This window comes from Mobula birostris, chromosome 20, assembly GCF_030028105.1.
Source record: "Mobula birostris isolate sMobBir1 chromosome 20, sMobBir1.hap1, whole genome shotgun sequence".
NCBI classification, from domain to species: Eukaryota; Metazoa; Chordata; class Chondrichthyes; order Myliobatiformes; family Myliobatidae; genus Mobula; species Mobula birostris.
The window spans coordinates 8,139,568-8,157,302 of record NC_092389.1 but is presented as its reverse complement, the minus strand read 5'-3'; the positions used below and the strand labels follow the sequence as shown (position 1 = coordinate 8,157,302).

The 17,735-nt window shown below is 43.7% G+C and overlaps 1 long non-coding RNA gene across 1 annotated transcript; it reads right to left on the bottom strand.

Annotated features, from left to right (window-relative positions):
• Positions 1–4,582: 4,582 nt before the first annotated feature.
• On the bottom strand, positions 4,583–16,822 carry LOC140212763 (uncharacterized). Its single transcript, XR_011889808.1, has 3 exons — positions 16,715–16,822; positions 14,537–14,566; positions 4,583–4,642 (listed from the first exon to the last, which is right to left on the bottom strand). It is a non-coding gene; the product is annotated as an uncharacterized lncRNA (long non-coding RNA).
• Positions 16,823–17,735: the final 913 nt, after the last annotated feature.

Genomic DNA, 17,735 nt, shown 5'->3' with positions numbered 1-17,735 from the left:
CTTTGAAGTACCTAGAAGAGCATTTGAGTCATCACTGCATTGGAGGCTATGGATCAAGTGCTGGTCAATGGGATTTGTGTAGGTGGGCTTTTGATGGTCGCCATAGACACACTGAGTTATATAACTCTCTCTATAAGAAAGACAATTCCATGAAATTGCAAGGGTAAAAAGACCCTGATGGGAGTTATATACAGGCCTCCAAGTAGTACAAGCAGTGTGCCAGAAATGCGAGAGTGTCAGGGGTAGAAGTGAGTGCAGTCGCTATTGTTAAGGAGAAAGTGCTTGGGAAATTGAAAGGTCTGAAGGTAGATAAGTCACCTGGACCAGATGGTGTACACCCCAGGGTTCTGAAAGAAGTGGCTGAAGAGATCATGGAGGCATTAGTAATGATCTTTCAAGAATCACTAGATTCTGGAATGGTTCTGGAAAATTGTAAAGGTCACCCCACTGTTTAAGAAGGCAGGGAGGCAGAAGAAAGGAAAGTATAGGCCAGTTAGCCTGGCCTCAGTGGTTGGGAAGATGTTGGAGTCCATTAATAAGGATGTGGTTTTGAGGTACTTGGAGGCACATGATAAAATAGGCCAGAGTCCGCATGGTTTCCTTAAGGGGAAGTCTTGCCTGACAAATGTGTTGGAATCCTTTGAGGCAGAATAGACAAAGGAGGGTCAGTAGATGTTACTTACTGGGATTTTCAGAAGGCCTTTGACAAGGTGCCACACACAGGCCATTTAACAAGACAAAGCCTATGGTATTGTGGGAAAGGTACTAGCATGGATAGAGGATTGCCTGACTGGCAGGAAGCAAAGAGTGGTGAGAAAAGGGGGCCTTTTCTGGGTTGGCTGCCAGTGACTAGTGGTGTTCTGCAGTGGGAGGTGTTGGGACCGCTTTTCTTAATGTTATATGTGAATGATTTGAATAATGGAATTAATAGCTTTGTGGTCATGTTTGTGGATGATACAAAGATAGGTGGAGTCTGCAGAAGGACTTAGATTAGGAGAATGGGCAAAGAAGTGGCAGATGGAACATAATATAGGGAAGGTGTATGGTCATGCACTTTGGTAGAAGGAATAAAGGCGTAGACTATTTTCGAAATGGGGAGAAAATCAGAGGTGCTAAGGGACTTTGGGAGTCCTTGTGCAGGATTCCCTAAAGGTTAACTTGCAGGGTGAGTGGGTGGTAAGGAATGCAAATGCAATGTTAACATTCATTTTGAGCAAAGATGTGATACTAAAGCTCTATAAGGCATTTGTCAAACTGCGCTTGGAGTATTGTGAGTAGTTTTGGGCCCTTTATCCAAGAAAAGACATGCTGGGATTGGTGAAGGTCCAGAGGAGGTTTACAATGATTCCAGGAATGAAAGGGTTAACATGTGAGTTGCATTTGATGGCTCTGTGCCTGTACTTGCTGGAGTTATGAAGAATTGGGGGGGGGGGTGGAATTAATTGAAACTTATTGAATATTGAAAGGTCTGTATAGAGTGGATGTGAGAGAACGTTTCCTATAGTGGTGAGTCTCGGACCAAAGGGCCCAGCCTCATCCTCTAGTTCATGGGTTCCCAACCTGGGTTCCATGGACCCCTTGCTTAATGGTATTGGTCCATGGCATCAAAAAGGTTGGGGACCCCTGCTTTAGAGGGATGTCCATTTAAATGGAGATGAAGAAGAATTTCTTTAGTCAGAATGTGGTGAATCTATGGAATTCTTGCTATAGGCGGCTGTGGAGGCCAAGTCATTGGGTATATTTAAAGTGGCAGTTGATAGGTCTTGGATAGTAAAGGTGTCAACGGTTACTGGGAGAAGGCAGGAGAATGGGGTTGAGAGGAATAATAAATCAGGCATGATGGAATGGTGGAGCAGACTCTATGGGCCAAGTAGCCTAATTCTGCTCTTATGGACAAGTCTAATGCATATATCTGGTCTATGTTGTACTTGGTAAGGAGTAATCTATGGTATAGTGCACGTGGATCTTTACTCTGTATCTGGCCTATGCTTTTCTCACTCTCAAGTTTGTTTGGTATAACAGTGCAGAGATCTTCGCACGGACTATGTGAGTCTTGATGAAGGGTCTCGGCCTGAAATGTTGACTGTTTATTCCTCTCTATCGATGCTGCCTGACCTGCTGAGCTTTGAGTGTGTTCCTCAAGATTTCCAGCAGTTGCAGAATCTCTTGTGTTTATGTGTTACGTACAGAATGTCCTGTGAGTGATTAATGGGACAATATCCAGGGATTGTTTCTATCGGATACAGCCGTGTTGGGAATATTTAATGTTGGCTCCATCGCTCATTTCCACATAAAATTTGCCAGGAAGTTTTAATAATGAGTATTATAATCTTAGATATCCAAAATTTTCATTTCAGTTTTTCCAGCCTCTGCTGACTTGGTAGGGTGAACGAAATGCAGATTTAAAATTGAACCATTACTGTGTATTAGATTCTATAACAAGGATAGGTCATGTACATTGATTTTGTTATCATTTATTGCCCTTCTCACATATTAATGGAAGTTTTTTAACACCTTGATGCAGGAAAGTACTGGCTGGTTCTCACATCTAACCATAGGATGGGTGCAGATAAGGGTTTTCTGTACAATTTGACCATCACAAACCATTCTCACAATAACATTTACTACAGATGTTTTGCAAGTGCGTTAAGGATCAATTGTCTTGCACAATGAACGTATCTGGAAAAAAAAAGGAATAATTTTACATTAATTGAACCTGGAAGACAGTCAGTCCCAGACTTTGCACTGGTGTCTCAGTTTAAAGCTCGAAAGCAAGCAGTGCCCTTTGTAATTTTAACACTTTCAGCTATCACTGAAGCTGATCTCACAGAATTCCAAAAGGAAATGAAAGGCATTTTTTACATAAATGTATAGCTTGATTATAATTTGTAATTGTGACAAATGAACTTAAAGATGATCAGCAAATGAAATGACTTGGTAGTTGACTGATTGTTAATTGATGACAATTGATGTTGATTGACATCTTAAAATTCATTTTTGGGATCTGGATGTCAACGCAAAGGCCAACAATTATTGTCCATCCCTAACTGCCTTTGGGAAGGTGGCAGTGAGGAACTTCTTGAAGGTTGTGAATATGTTTCTGAGCACCATATTGGGAAACACTCCTACCCATTGGAAAGAGAGCAATGGAAGGTAACCAAAGTGTGAACTGGGACGAATCAATTGAATTAAAACATAATGCAGAAGCAAAGATGGTCTTATAGAACAATATTTTTTAAAAGGTGTCTATATTGAGCTTTGCATATAGAGTGATGAATTACAGTTTGCAGGGTCTATGGACTGAATAGAGGTGAGCCTATCAGCAGTACCACACACACAAAATGCTAGAGGAACCCAGCAGGCCAGGAAGCATCTATGGGGAGAAATGAACAGTGAATGTTTCAAGCCATGACCCTTCATCAGGACTGCCTGAAACATCGACTGCTTATTCCTTTGCATAGATGCTTCCTGCTCTGAGGAGTTCCTCCGGCATTTTGTGGATTTCCAGTATCTGCAGAACTCCTTGGCTTCCGAGCCTATCATCAGTCTCGAGGGAGTTTGAAGAGATATTCCGTGCTGGTGTACGAGAGGCACTGACGATGTGGGGATTTCCAAGATACTGACAAACAAATGTTACTTTTTCTGGCCCTGTTCATTTCTAGGTTCCTGTGTATTAAGAACAACATCTATTAGTGCTCAGTTGCATTGTCTGAGAGAGGCCATTGCCCAGGAGAGCAGGTGGGCTTCCATCTTTTGTTAAATACTGTTCATTGTATACCGCTTGCCGCCATGTTTCTGATCAGGTGCAGGTTAAGTACAAAGTTTCTGAGTGTACTTTGCAAGGAAATTTTTCAGGAAGTGCACATACCATCTTCTAGATTTCACCTTCCTTCTGGGGTCTAAAAAGAATCATCACAAAGACATTGTCAGCAGTTGTTAACACAAGCAATTAGTAACCATGTTTAGGAACTGGGAGCACGATAATTTTTCAGTATTACCTTTGGTGAGCTTTGCCTCCACAGCGAAATCTTCTGCCTACAGGAAAGAGAGAAGAGTGCTTGTGGAGATTGGATACCTGTTCATTCAAACCTGAATTACCCGTTCATTCAAACCCTCCCTGCCTGAGTTACCTCAGGCATTCAGCTACAAATTTAGCAATATGTTTCTCAAATATGCTTACATGTCATGAAAAGTAAAAGCACTCTAATGTATTGACAATTATCTTCTGTTAAGGGATCAGTGTAAATGTTGTTAACACTCCTGGGCACGTGAGTATTGTAGTTGGGTTTGTGTGTAATGCTGCATTGTAGTGTTTAGTGTGTTGTATGAAGGGCCTTTGAGAGATTTGTAGAAATGGTCTGTGTTCAAGGAAGTGTGCAAGAGCTACACACAATGATCTATGTAAGTAACTTGGAAATATCTTTAAATCTCAGCTAACATATCCTGGATTCAAACCTGTTGCAACAACAAGCTGTCAGTGACATTTCACTGACTCTCTTGGTCAGCCACTTGCACTTCCGATCTCAGGGCAGGGCTGAAGCTAAGGGCGTGAGGATTCTGAACTCACTCAGGATGATGGCTATCCCCACAAGAAATGCAGCCACAGCAAAGATCAGGCCTCCGTTCCGAACCGTTTCATAATCTGCATGGAAAGGGAGAGAGAAAAAAATGTGAATTCATTTCAGAGGAATTGGTCGGGATGACCGGCTTCAGGGTTTCACCAGGTTGAATTTAATAAGAAGCTTTATGCTGAGTGAATGATGTGTGCTTTGATTAGAAGTCATGAGGAGTTTGAGGAGACTCCACGAAAGACTCTAGCAAATTTCTACAGATGTACTGTGGAGAACACACTGACTGGTTGCATTAATGTCTATTGTGGAGGCTCCAATATGCAAGATCGATAAAAGCTGCGGACGGTTGTAAACTCAGCCAGCTCCATCACGGGCACAGCCCTCCCCACCATCGAGGACATCTCCAAAAGGTGATGTCTTTTGAGGTATCCACATTTGAGAATGTGGTATCCACCATGAAGGATCCTTACCATTCGGGACATGTCCTTTTCTGAAAACTATCATTAGGAAAGATTTACAGGAGTCTGAGGACACACACTCAATGTTTTAGGAGCAACTTCTTCCTGACTCAGATTTCTCAACAGTCCATAAACCCATGAGCATTGCCTCATTATTTTGCTCTTATTTTGCACATTATTTGTCTTTTTATATATTCTTATTGTAACATAGTAATTTTGTATGTATTACACTGTACTGCTGCCACATAGCAACAAATTTAACGACATACATATGTCAGTGATAATAAACCTGGGTGTGTTGGGACAGCCCGCAAGTGTCGCCACATATTCCGGTGCTAACATAGTATACCCACAATGCTCGGCAGAACAACACAGGAGACGACAACTGCAAAACAAGATCCTCCCTCTCCCCCAGACACATACATAATCCTCTAACCCCACTCCACATTCATCAGCATCCAGCCTCCAGCAGATCCAGATTCCGAAGCCGACAGGCAGACAGTAGGCCTTCAACTACCCCAACGGATTCGCAGAGATTCACAGACCCGGGACTTGGCCAATGGGTCTTGACTTCCAGACTTCCAATTTGACCCTTGGGCACTGAGAGGCAAGTTGAAGTTCAAGTTTATTGTCATTCAAAAATATACTGTATATGCATACCACAAAATGAATCAACATCCCTCCAGACCAGGGTGTGCAACTCAGTACATAGAACTCACACATATAACACAAATTTATTACTACAAATAAATTGCCAAATAGTAAAATATATTTCAGAAAATTGACACTTAGCATGAAGTGCATTTACAACATGTTTAAAAAGTAAACAGTATAATGCTACTGGCACTTCGTACATGAGGAGATCCGGGTGGTGACAGGGAGTTCAGTAGTCTTATGGCCTGGGGGAAGAAGCTGTTTCCCATCCTAACAGTTCTTGTCCTATTGCTACGGTACCTTCTGCCTGATGATTGGGGGTCAAAGAGATTGTTGGACAGATGGGAGGGATCACTGACAATGCTAAAGGCCCTGTGTACACAGCACTCCTGATAAATAGTTTTGGTATGGGTGGAACAGAGACCCCAATGGTTCTCTCAGCAGTCATCAAGATCCTTTGTAGGGACTTGCAAGTCAGCTGCCTTACAATTCAAGATGGTGATGCAACTAGACAGAGACAGCGTGGAGACAGGTCCTTTGGCTCAATCAGGTCCTGGCTGACCATCAAACACCCACTGTTACACAAATCATTGCACTGCCCCTGAGAAACACTGTCTCATTCTGCCCCTGCAGAGCTGATGTATGGTTAGAATGACAACAAAGTTTTTTGAGTCTTGTATCATTGCTACCCCTCTCCTGCACACGGGGGGGGGGGCGCGCAATTCACAGTGACCTATGAACCTACCAATCCGCTCAGTTTTGGGATTTTGAGGGAACCTGCATGGTTCCAGGGAGAAGGTGTAAATTACCTACAGGCAGCATCAGAGGCCAGGATCGAACTCAGCTCTTCACCACTGTGCATCCTTAAGTCATCCCTTTGCGAGGGATTGCCATGAGTTGAGGAGGATATTGTAACTTTTTTTTTGACTGACTTTGTGAATGTCCTTCCTTCTGGGAATCGGGTGCTATGATGGAGCACCGAGTCGAGAGCTTGCTTCTGGAGCCAGGCATGGGAACGATGTGAGAAACCGAATCAGGTTTATTATCACTGACATATGTTGTGAAATGTGTTGATTTGTAGCAGCAGTACAGTGCAATACATAAAATTACCAGTTACAATAAGAAATATAAAAAAATGAAAGCCTAATGTGAGCTGGGTTCATGGGCCATACAGAAATCTGATGGTGGAGGGGGGAAGGAGCTACTCCTGAAATGTTGAGTGTGTTTTCAGTGACCGCTTCCTTGATGATAGTAATGCAGAGAGGACATGTCCTGGATGTTGAGGGTTTTTAATGATGGATGCTGCCTTTTCGAAGCATTGCCTTTTGAAGATGTCTTCGATGCTGGGGAGGCGCGTGACTGTGACGGGACTGGCTGAGTTTGCAACCTTCAGCAGCTTTTCCCAATCCTGTGCACTGACCCCTCCATACCAGACAGTGATGCAACCAGTCAGAATGCTCTCCACGGCACATCTATAAAACTTTACTAAAGTCTTTGGTGACATAGCGATTTGGTCCACCCACTGGCCCTGATGAGTCTTGATGCTAGAAGGGAAGCTTGTATTAGATTTTAAAACGCAAACACGAGGAATTCTGCAGATGCTGGAAATTCAAGCAACACACATCAAAGTTGCTGGTGAACGCAGCAGGCCAGGCAGCATCTCTAGGAAGAGGTACAGTCGACATTTCAGGCCGAGACCCTTCATCAGGACTAACTGAAAGAAGAGCTAGTAAGAGATTTGAAAGTGGGAGGGGGAGATCTGAAATGATAGGAGAAGACAGGAGGGGGAGGGATGGAGCCAAGAGCTGGACAGGTGATTGGCAAAAGGGATATGAGAGGATCATGGGACGGGAGGCCTAGGGAGAAAGAAAGGGGGAGGGGGGAAGCCCAAAGGATGGGCAATACAAATGGGGTACGAGGGGGAGGTGGGGCATTAGCCGAAGTTAGAGAAGTCAATGTTCATGCCATCAGGTTGGAGGCTACCCAGACGGAATATAAGGTGTTGTTCCTCCAACCTGAGTGTGGCTTCATCTTTACAGTAGAGGAGGCCGTGGATAGACATATTAGAATGGAAATGGGATATGGAATTAAAATGTCCTGATGAAAGGTCTCGGCCCGAAACGTCGACTGTACCTCTTCCTAGAGATGCTGCCTGGCCTGCTGCGTTCACCAGCAACTTTTATGTGTGTTGCTTGTATTGGATTGTTTGTTGTACAGTTGGGTTTTGCAGAGGCAGCATCTGTGGTATGGTCCTTGGGCTCTTCCAGGTTTTCTGAGGGGATCTCTGCTGCCCTGTAGACTTTGAGCTCAGTGCCCTGCATAAGATTGGTCTTCAAACATTCTTTTTCCATTGGCTTGGGATGATGCAGCCTCTAGTTGCAGATATCAATGTCTGTAATGGCAGGGAGGTGGATCTCGAGATATGGAAGGTGATTCACTTTCTCCAGAGACACAGTATGAACTTCATTGAGTGCTGTTGTGGGATGGGGGACATGTTTGCAGAGGACCTTTGTACAATGTTTAGTATAAGGTCCCGTGCCTCAGGATCAACAATAACTTGGAGCTTAACCCCAGATTAAGTGTATTTTGCTGTTGTTGTTTTGTTGCTTGTTGTGTTCTGTGAAACATTCTAGGCATGCTATGTTGCAACTGGAATGTGTGGTGACAGTTGCAGGCTGCCCTCCACACATCGTCAGGTTGTCTCAGTTGTTAACACAAACAACGCATTTCACTGTATGTTCCAAAGTACTTGCGATAAACAAACTTGGATCTGAACCTGTGTCCTGCAGCCAGTGACCAGGGTTATGCTGGTCTTTGTTTTGTTGTGGAGGTGACGTAGGTTGAGCAGTTTCCTATCTGGCCCGTGAACTACCTCCATTCCGGCAAGGGTGTTTTTGGAGCTGAACACACTATTGAGAAGGGTTGGAGCGACGACCTCATTCTGTACTGGCACGGGATCTGTGGTGGGTTTATTGATTAGAGACAGTTTTCTGGTCATCGTGTAGCAGAGAATGGATTCAAATTTCTGAACAAGTTTTGATGCATTCAGATAGCTGTTAATCTCCATCATAGGCCTAGTTTTCTATAGGCTGGGATGTTCAAAAGATTTCAAAGCTGAAGGCTACTCCTCATCCTGATGCAATGATGACTTTAAGTTTAAGCCATTGTCATCTGCTCAATTCTGTGTGTACACAGGTGCAATGTAGAGCTTACTTGCTGCAGCATCACAGGCACATACATTAGAGACACACCATTCAGAAAAACATAAAATAAACAAAATTATGCAAGAAAGAAGCAATTAGAACAAAAATGTCCATTATAGCACAAGTAGTCAAAGTGGTCTTGTCGTTGTTATACTTTGATTAAATTAGATTAGATTGGCCTTATTTGTCATGTGTACATTCAAACATACAGTGAAATGCATCATTTGCGTCAATGACCAACACAGTCCAAAGGTGCATTGGGGGCAGCCTTCAAGTGTCACTGTACTTCTGGCAGCAACATAGCATGCCCGCTATGTACCAACCCTGACCCATATGTCTTTGTAGTGATGAGGAAACTGGAGCACCTGGAGAAAATCAATGTGGTCATGGGGAGAATATAGAGACTCTTTACAGACAGTGGTGGGAATTAGGCAAGGCTTAATGTAATCTCTGAATGAATTTGCTTCACTGTGCTCCACCTTTAAATATCATGCATAATAATGGAAATTATGGAAGATGGAAGTTGGACCATACAGTAGATCCAACAAAAGGTGATTGAATGGGTGTATCAAGCACACAGCTGATTAAAGTCAGTGTTCTTGCAACAGGCACACAGTCACTGGTTCATTCCTGATGAAGTTGGGTGTACTGACCCCAGTGAGCTGGTGCACGTATCCCCCTGAGCTCATAATCACTTAACTACTCTATCACCTTGCACAGCAACTTTGAGGGATTCATGGACATGGACCCCAAGATCGTTCTGTTCTTGCACACATCTAAGAATCTTGCCTTCAACCCTCTGCTCTGCCTTCAGGTTTGACCTTCCAAAGTGTATCACTTCACCCAAACGCAGCCACCCAGGAGGGAGGTGTTAGAATTGGTCTGGTCCACCAGAGTGCTGGTGGCGGTGCTGGCTATCCGACGCCCCCCCCCCCCCCAGGGTTTGCTCGGCAGAAGACAATGTATTGTGTTTGACAGCAAACTGATGCAACGTTAACGGACTCAGGGAGTTGGTCTATTTTTTTGTGTGACTGTACTTTACAGCTGTCTTATGTGCTGTGTGTGACTGTTACTGTGTTTTGCACTCTGACCCGGAAGTAACGCTGTTTCGTTTGGCTATATTCATGGGTATTCGTGTATGGTTGAATGACAATTAAATTTCAACTTGAACTTTTTTGGATTAAACTCCATCTACCTCTTCTTAGCCTAGCTCAGTATCCTATCAATTTCCTGTTATAACCCATGACAACCTTCAACACGATCTACAATATCACTAAACTTTGTGTCATCTGCAAACATACTAACTCAGCCTTCCACTTCCTCATCCAAGTCATTTCTAAAAAAAAAAATCGCATGGAGCAGGGGTCCCAGAACAGATCCCTGTGGAACACCACTAGTCATGGATGTCCAGAATATGCTCCATACACCACCACCCTCTGTCTTCTGAGGTCAATCAATTGTGAATCCACACAGCCAGCTTTCCTTGGATCCCATGCCTTCTGACTTTCTGAATGAGCTTACCATGGACAAACTTGTCAACTACCTTACTAAAATTCATATACACCACATCCACCACTCTACCTTCATCAATTTGTTTTGTCAACTCCTCAAAGGATTCAGTCAGGCTTATAAGGCACAACCTGCCTCTCACAAAGCAATGTTGACTATCCCTAATCAGACTATGCTTCTCCAAATGCTCATAAATCCTGACTCTAAGAATTTTCTCCAATACTTTGCCCACCACTGATGTAAGTCTCACTGGTCTATAATTCCCAGGATTATCCCTATTACCTTTCTTGAACAAAGGAAGAGCATTTGTCACCCTCCAATCTTCTGGTACTTATGTGGCCAATTAGGATGCAGAGATCATGGCCAAGTGTGCAGCAATTTCTTCCCTCTCTCCCATAGTAACCCGGGTATATCTCATCCGTTCCCAGGGACTTATCTATACTAATGATTTTCAAAAGTTCCAGCACATCCTTTTCTTAACATTGACATGTTCAAGCATATCAGCCAGTTTAACGTGGTCCTCACATTCATCAAGGTCCCTGTCACTGGTGAAAACTGGAGCAAAGTATTCATTAGGGACCTCTCCTACCTCCTCCCACTCCAGGTGCATACTTCCTCTTCTATCCCTGATCGGTCCTACCTTCACTCTCGTGATCCTTCTGTTCTTCACGTACGTGATGTGACTGAATGTTAACTGATGGTTTTTGTTTACCAAGGGAGAGTAACTGATTTTTGTTCTTCAGCTCATGTCTTTAAAATTATATTGAAACTACACTCCTCTTCTTCCTACCCTGAAGGCACTGACTCATGGTTGCTTGGTAACAGCAGGCAATAAAGGGGTGGCAGCTACCTTGTTTTCAAGGTCATGAATCCCTGTCAGTAATGCGAGCACATTTTTCATCAGTCCGGAGGGGAAATGAAACCTTTCAGCACTGCCTTGCTGTGCGTCCAGGAAGGAAGTCGCTCTGTGGAATGCTTCCATGTGGCAAGGTTACCCTACAGCTGCTCAGCACCTCGTGGTGCCAGGCAGCGGTTGGGTGGGCAGAAGGGGTTGGGGTTTGTCTGGTAGGTGGCATTCGGGTGGGGGAGGCGGGGAGTTGACCGTGAAGGGATTTACTTCAGATTCCCAGTCTTTTCCTCCTGTTGAAAGACCATTGCTTTACTCTGTAGTAGAAGTGTTTGAGAACAGGGCAACATCCTGAACTCTAAGAATACTGAACCACACGGCCACACATTGCCCTGTCGTGCAAATAAAACGGATGACCTCTAATCCTACATGTAGGTCTGTAAGCTGTTCTTGAGACATTACAATACATGCTGGGTTTTTAATCAGCTTATGGTTACCTTGGTTACAATTCTACATGGCTCTCAGCTCCTGATTAGACCTAGTTTTCCTTCTTTCCCTTGGGACTCATGGCGACTGTGCTCACCACCACCCTGAATTAAGAGGACAGCCTTGAAAATATTGTCGGAGATGGTATCTTTCCAAATGTTGACCCACTGGTCACCGGATGTCCAGGACACTTACCCAGCTTATTCTCTCACGTGGTTGAAGCACCTGAACCACTTTTAAAAACTGAAAAAGGTTGAAACGCTGCGGGAAGGCACAAATCAAACAATCGGGAAATTTTGTTGGCATGGTAATTTTCTTTTCCAATTCTCAGTGATTGTCAATCTTCAAGAGTTGTTTAGCAGTCTCTGGGAATTAACGACTAATCTTCACGTACAGCTGTGTGTAAAAACTGGCAGAAGATCAGCCGGAGTTAAAAATGTACTCTTTATTTTCTTTGAAGATTACAGAAGGCCACTGTAACCAGGTAGGATATTTGAGTGAGAAAATTGTGTTACTGAACCACCAGGAATTAGATCAACTAGAGTTGGCAACCTTGTTTCAGGCATTGGATTCTGAAGTAGTATTCCAAGGACAGGTTATCCACTGAAACTTTCACTCTTATTTCCTTCCCCATAAATGCTAACTGGCCTGTGGAGAATCTCCTGCATTTCTTTTACCATATCAGAAATTACTCCTTCTATTGCATTCTTGACCCCACATAATCTATTAATCACTGTGTGAAACTCTGAGGAATTGCTTGGTGTGAAATGGAAACAACTATCTGTAATTTTTGTGATGGGCAGCACTGCAGTGGCTCGTGTAACGTTTTACCGCGGCAGCAATCGCAGTTGGGGTTCGATCCCCGCTGCTGCCTGTGAGGATTTTGTACGTTCTTCCTGTGAGACCGCTTGGTTTCCTCCGGGTGCTCCACTTTCCTCCCACAGTCCAGGGATGTACAACTTAGTGGGCATGCTGTGTCGGCACCAGATGCACGTCGACACATGTGGGCTGCCCCCAGCACATCCTTGGATTGTGTTGGCTGTTGACGTAGAGGACACATTTCACTGAATGTGTCAATATTTTGATGTACATGTGATAAGTAAAGCTAACCTTTCTCTTCTGACATTCCAACCAGTACAGGACCAACCCATTGAAATTTACGCAAAGCAAGACAGATCCCCAGAATGTGTGGATTTTACTGGTGGGAAAAGAATGGACAGGCTTGCGTCCTACCTTTGGAGGCTCTGTCCTCTTTGAGTGGTGACTTGATTGAAACATACAAGATTCTGAGGGGTCTTGACAGGATGAATGAGGAGAAGATATTTCTTCTTCTCAGAGACTCTAGGATTAGGGGTCAATGTTCAGCAGTAGAGGTGAAGTATTTTCCTCTCAAGTTGTTGTAAATTTGGAACTCTCTTCCTAAAAGTGCAGTAGGAGTTGAATCTTTGAATATCTTTAGGTCAGAGATTCGTAGAGGGGTGAAACTGGAAATGTAATGCTGAGGTTCCACAATCATCTTGGATAGTGGAGAGAGTGGTCTACTATAAGACATAGGAGCAGAATTAGGTCAATGGGTTATTAACCCTCTCAACCCCATTCCCCTGCCTTCTCCCCGTGACCTTTGACAGCCTGACTAATTAAGAATCTATCAATCTCCATTTTAAATATACCCAATGACTTGGCCTCCACAGTCGTCTGTGGCAATGAATTCCCCAGATTCACCACCCTCCGGCTAAAGAAATTACTCCTCGTCACTGTTCGAAAGGGATGTCCTTGTTTAAAAGCAAGGATGTAATGTTGAGACTTTATAAAGCACTGGTGAGGCCTCACTGAGTATTGTGAGCAGTTTTGGGCCCCTCAGGATGTGCTGAAACTGGAGACGGTTCAAAGGAGGTTCACGAAAATGATTCTGGGATTGAAAGGCTTGTCATATGAAGAGCGTGTGATGGCTCTGGGCCTGTATTCACTGGAATTCAGAAGAATGAGGCGTGACCTCATGAATCATATCGAATGGTGAAAGGCCTTGAGAGAGTGGATGTGGAAAGGATGTTTCCTATGATGCGAGAGTCTAAGAGCAGAGGACACAGCCTCAGAATAGAGGGATGTTAAGTTAGAATGGAGATGATGAGGAATTTCTTTAGCCAGAGAGTGGTGAATCTGTGGAATTCATTCCCACAGGCGACTGTGGAGACCAAGTCTTTATGTATACTTCAGCCAGAGGTTAATAGATTTTTGACTGGTCAGGGCATGAAGGGATATGGGGAAAAGGCTAGAGATTGTGACTGAGAGGAAAATTGGATTAGCCATGATGGCCTAATTCTGCTCCTATATCTTATGGTCTTATGGCCTTATTCTGATGTTGTGCCTTCTGGTCTTAGACTCTCCCGATATTGGAATCATCCTCTCTATGTCCACCTTTTCTGTGCCTTTCAATATTTAGTAAGGTTCAATGAGATTCCCCCCTTATTCTTCTAAACTCCAACGAGTACAGGCACAGAGCCAATAAAAGTTCTTCATACATTAAACTTTCCATTTCTGGGAGTTCTGGTGTTGAATACAGTTCTAATATTGGTTCTGTCAAAATCCGTGGTGAAATTGCCATTCTTTCTATGGCTCACAAGCTGAGAACTTGTTGTTATAACTAATACCGGCTCATGTAAAGATCAGCTGGGTCAGCACGTGAGGGAGGAAGGACACAAGGATGCCAGAATGGGTGGGGTGAAGGAGGTTGGAAGGAGCATGAACAGCTGCATAGACAAGCTGGGTCAAATAGCCCTTTGCCCTAATTGTTAGTTCAATGAAACTCACCATATGTAAAACGAGCCTCGGATAAATCAGCTGCAAAAGAGAAGAAAGGGATGTCTGTGAGACCATACTCTGATAAAGGAGAGTGCCCCCACCATGTTCCAAGCCATTTCCTTCTCACTCATCCTCTCCTGTGAGTTCACACCGTGCACTCCTGTCAGTTTACTATATTTTCCTTTCCAGTGAATATATCCTCACTGAGAGGACGTAACAGGTGGGCGATTGGGTAAACTACTAATCTTGCACCCTACACATTTCCTCAGAGTCACAAGCCTAGATATTTCAAACTAAAAATCTAACCCCTCTGTCCTCATTGTCTGCTCAGTCTCACTTTGGAACTCGTCCAGATCTCCTCCTGGCCGCTATTTAATTTACTTAATGAGCTTTTAAGGAACTCATTCATTTTTGGTTTGCTGATACCTCTGTGGTCAATGGTAGGTGTGAAATAGGGCATCACATATGCAAATTAAAAATGCTAGTCGGACCAAGTGTGTCTGGATTTTTATCAGCTCATTCAGGAAAGCATTCTGTGCTTTGAACAGCAGAACACAACTGACAATCCAATCATTCAGAAGTCCCAATGGCTTGGCATCTGTCTCATCAGGGGGTGTTTGCTGTGTTCCTTTCCAGCGCACTGGGACTCTGGTCATCATTTCTCCATTCAGTCACACCACAAACCCAGTTCCTGCCCTCCCATTTCATTCAGCAGGGGTTCCTTCTCCTGTGCTGACCAGGGTCCTCACTCCCACACTTCCTTTAAACTTTCCAGGCTCAGCAGGGAATTTATTATGCTACTTTGTGACATCTAAAAAAGTGAATTAAAGGTATGTTAATGTCTTAGCATTATATTAATTGTAATGTGTATATATAATTTACTTAATATACTTAAGGTGAACATGAGGGGGAACTTCTTCACTCAGAAGGTGGTGAGAGTGTGGAATGAGTTGCCAGTGGAAGTGAAGGATATGGTTTCAATTTCAAGATTTAAGATAAATTTGAATAAGTACATGGATAGGAGGGGTAAGGGGGACTCTGGTCCAGTTGCAGGTTGGTGGGACTCAGCAGAATAACAGCTTAGAACAGGCAAGATGGGCAGAAGGGGTCTCTTTCTGTGCTGTAGTGCTCCATGACTCAATAGTGTAATGAAGACATTCAGGGATGAGTGAGAGGCCAGAACTAGTCAGAACGGAGATTTCAGAGGGTTGTTTCACAGATTTGGAACTAGTTCATTACTTCTGTCCTCACCCATGAAAATATCTAATTTTATTTCAGCTAGACTTTCTACTATCATTGATTGGCAGCTTAAAATTGGCCTTACTTTTACAGCCATTGTTTATTTTGGAGGCTTTTTGGAGTATATGGAGTATATTGCAGCTCCCATCTGTCCTATTCTGTTGCACTTTCCCATTACCCTTCAGATTATTGTCTCTCCACTGTCTGTCCAGCTTCTTTTTCAAAGCACTGATTGATTTTGTTGCTGGCATTAAATTCCGGATCAAAGCTGTCTGAGTATAAAAAGATGTTCTTCACATCCCCTTGGTATCTTCCGACCAGAATTGTAAACGTGTCCTCACTTGATGAGGGAGCTGCTTCCTACCTTTTCTAAACCACTCCAAATCCTCTAGCCTTCTGTACCTGACGGAGAACAATCTTTATCCCTCCAGTCGTACCTTGTGACTGAACCCCCTCATCCCTGGAATCTTTCTAGTATATCTATTCTGCAACCTCTGTTGGATCTTCGTGTCGTTTCTACAGTGTGTTGATCAGATTTGGAAGCAACAAGCACTTTGTGACCGAAGTGTTTTGCACAGAAACAAATGCCTCCTAGTTTTTGAATTCCATGCCTATGTTTATAAAGCCTAAGATCCCACTTGCTTTGCCAACCACTCTGTTACCAAGTCATGCCAGTTTCTTCACACATATAAACCGAGATCCTTAAGTTCCTGTGCTCCCCATGAAACAGTAACAGTCCCTGTCTTTTGGACGTACAATATCTACTTTAATCTTTCTTTTTGTTGGCATCTGTAGCCCAGATGTTGAGGCTTGTCTTGCCTCCCACCTTTGTGAGGAACAGTTTTCTCCCCTCCTTGCCTGAGTGCTGGAAAATAATCTCCATTTTATTCAATTAAACCCAGATTCTAACTGATTTATCTACCAACAAATAAAGATGTGTGTACTCACCGTGAGTCATGGTTCTGGAGAGATGTGTGAGCGAGGGAGAAAGCCAGCAAGTAACTGTGGCAGTGGGTGCTCTGACTATAACCGGGCCGGCGTAAGACGACAATAAATTAAACATTAATGGGCTGGGTAATGTTCATCCCAGTCACACGGCAGCTGTTAGAGCGATGTACGTGTTGGAGAATCCAGTCACATGAAAAATCTGCCCAAGTTGCTATGTTGCTACAGGGACAGAAATCGCAGCAGTCGAATAATTAAACTCCTGCCTGTAGTTTCCAGCAAGTATCCAGTCTGGTCAGGGGTGGGTGTTATTGTTCAGAAATCATTTCTGTGTCTTACTGTACCACTCCCCATCACCCGTGACACACACCCCAGCTCAACATTTTTTATTATTTCTGGTTTCTTAAAATGTAGAGGCCAGGCACAATTTATCCTATCCACAAGGGTCGGGTAGGCTGGGTAATCAATGTGCTTTAGGTCTGAGCCAAGGCAGCATGCATGATCGGGTCAGGACAATTGATCGTGGGAGCCATCGAAACTGAATCTAATATTATCTTCACACAATACCCACCCAGGTAAACATGGCAACACAAGAAACTGCAGCTGCTGGAGTCTGGAGCAACGGATGATCTTGGGGGTGGGGGGGGGGGAAGGACCTTTTGGTGGAAGCCCTACATCAGTGACCGATGCTACTTGACCCGCTGAGTTCCTCCAGCAGACTGTAACTCCAGATCTGTGGTCCCTTGTGTCCCAGTCAGTAATGAGGGTAGTATTGTCTTCATCCAGCAACCATCCAGTCAAACTCGCAGCTGGAATACAATGCAGGGAAGTGTATGGCCATGCACATTGGTACCAGGAGTAAAGGTGCAGACTATTTTCAAGGTTCAAGTACATTTATTATCAAAGAATGCATAAATTATACAGCCTTGAGATTTGCTCGCTCACAGCTAGCCACAAAGCAAGAAACCAAAAGAACCCAATGAAAGCAAAATCAACAGCTGAGAAAGAAAGAACGCAAGAGAAA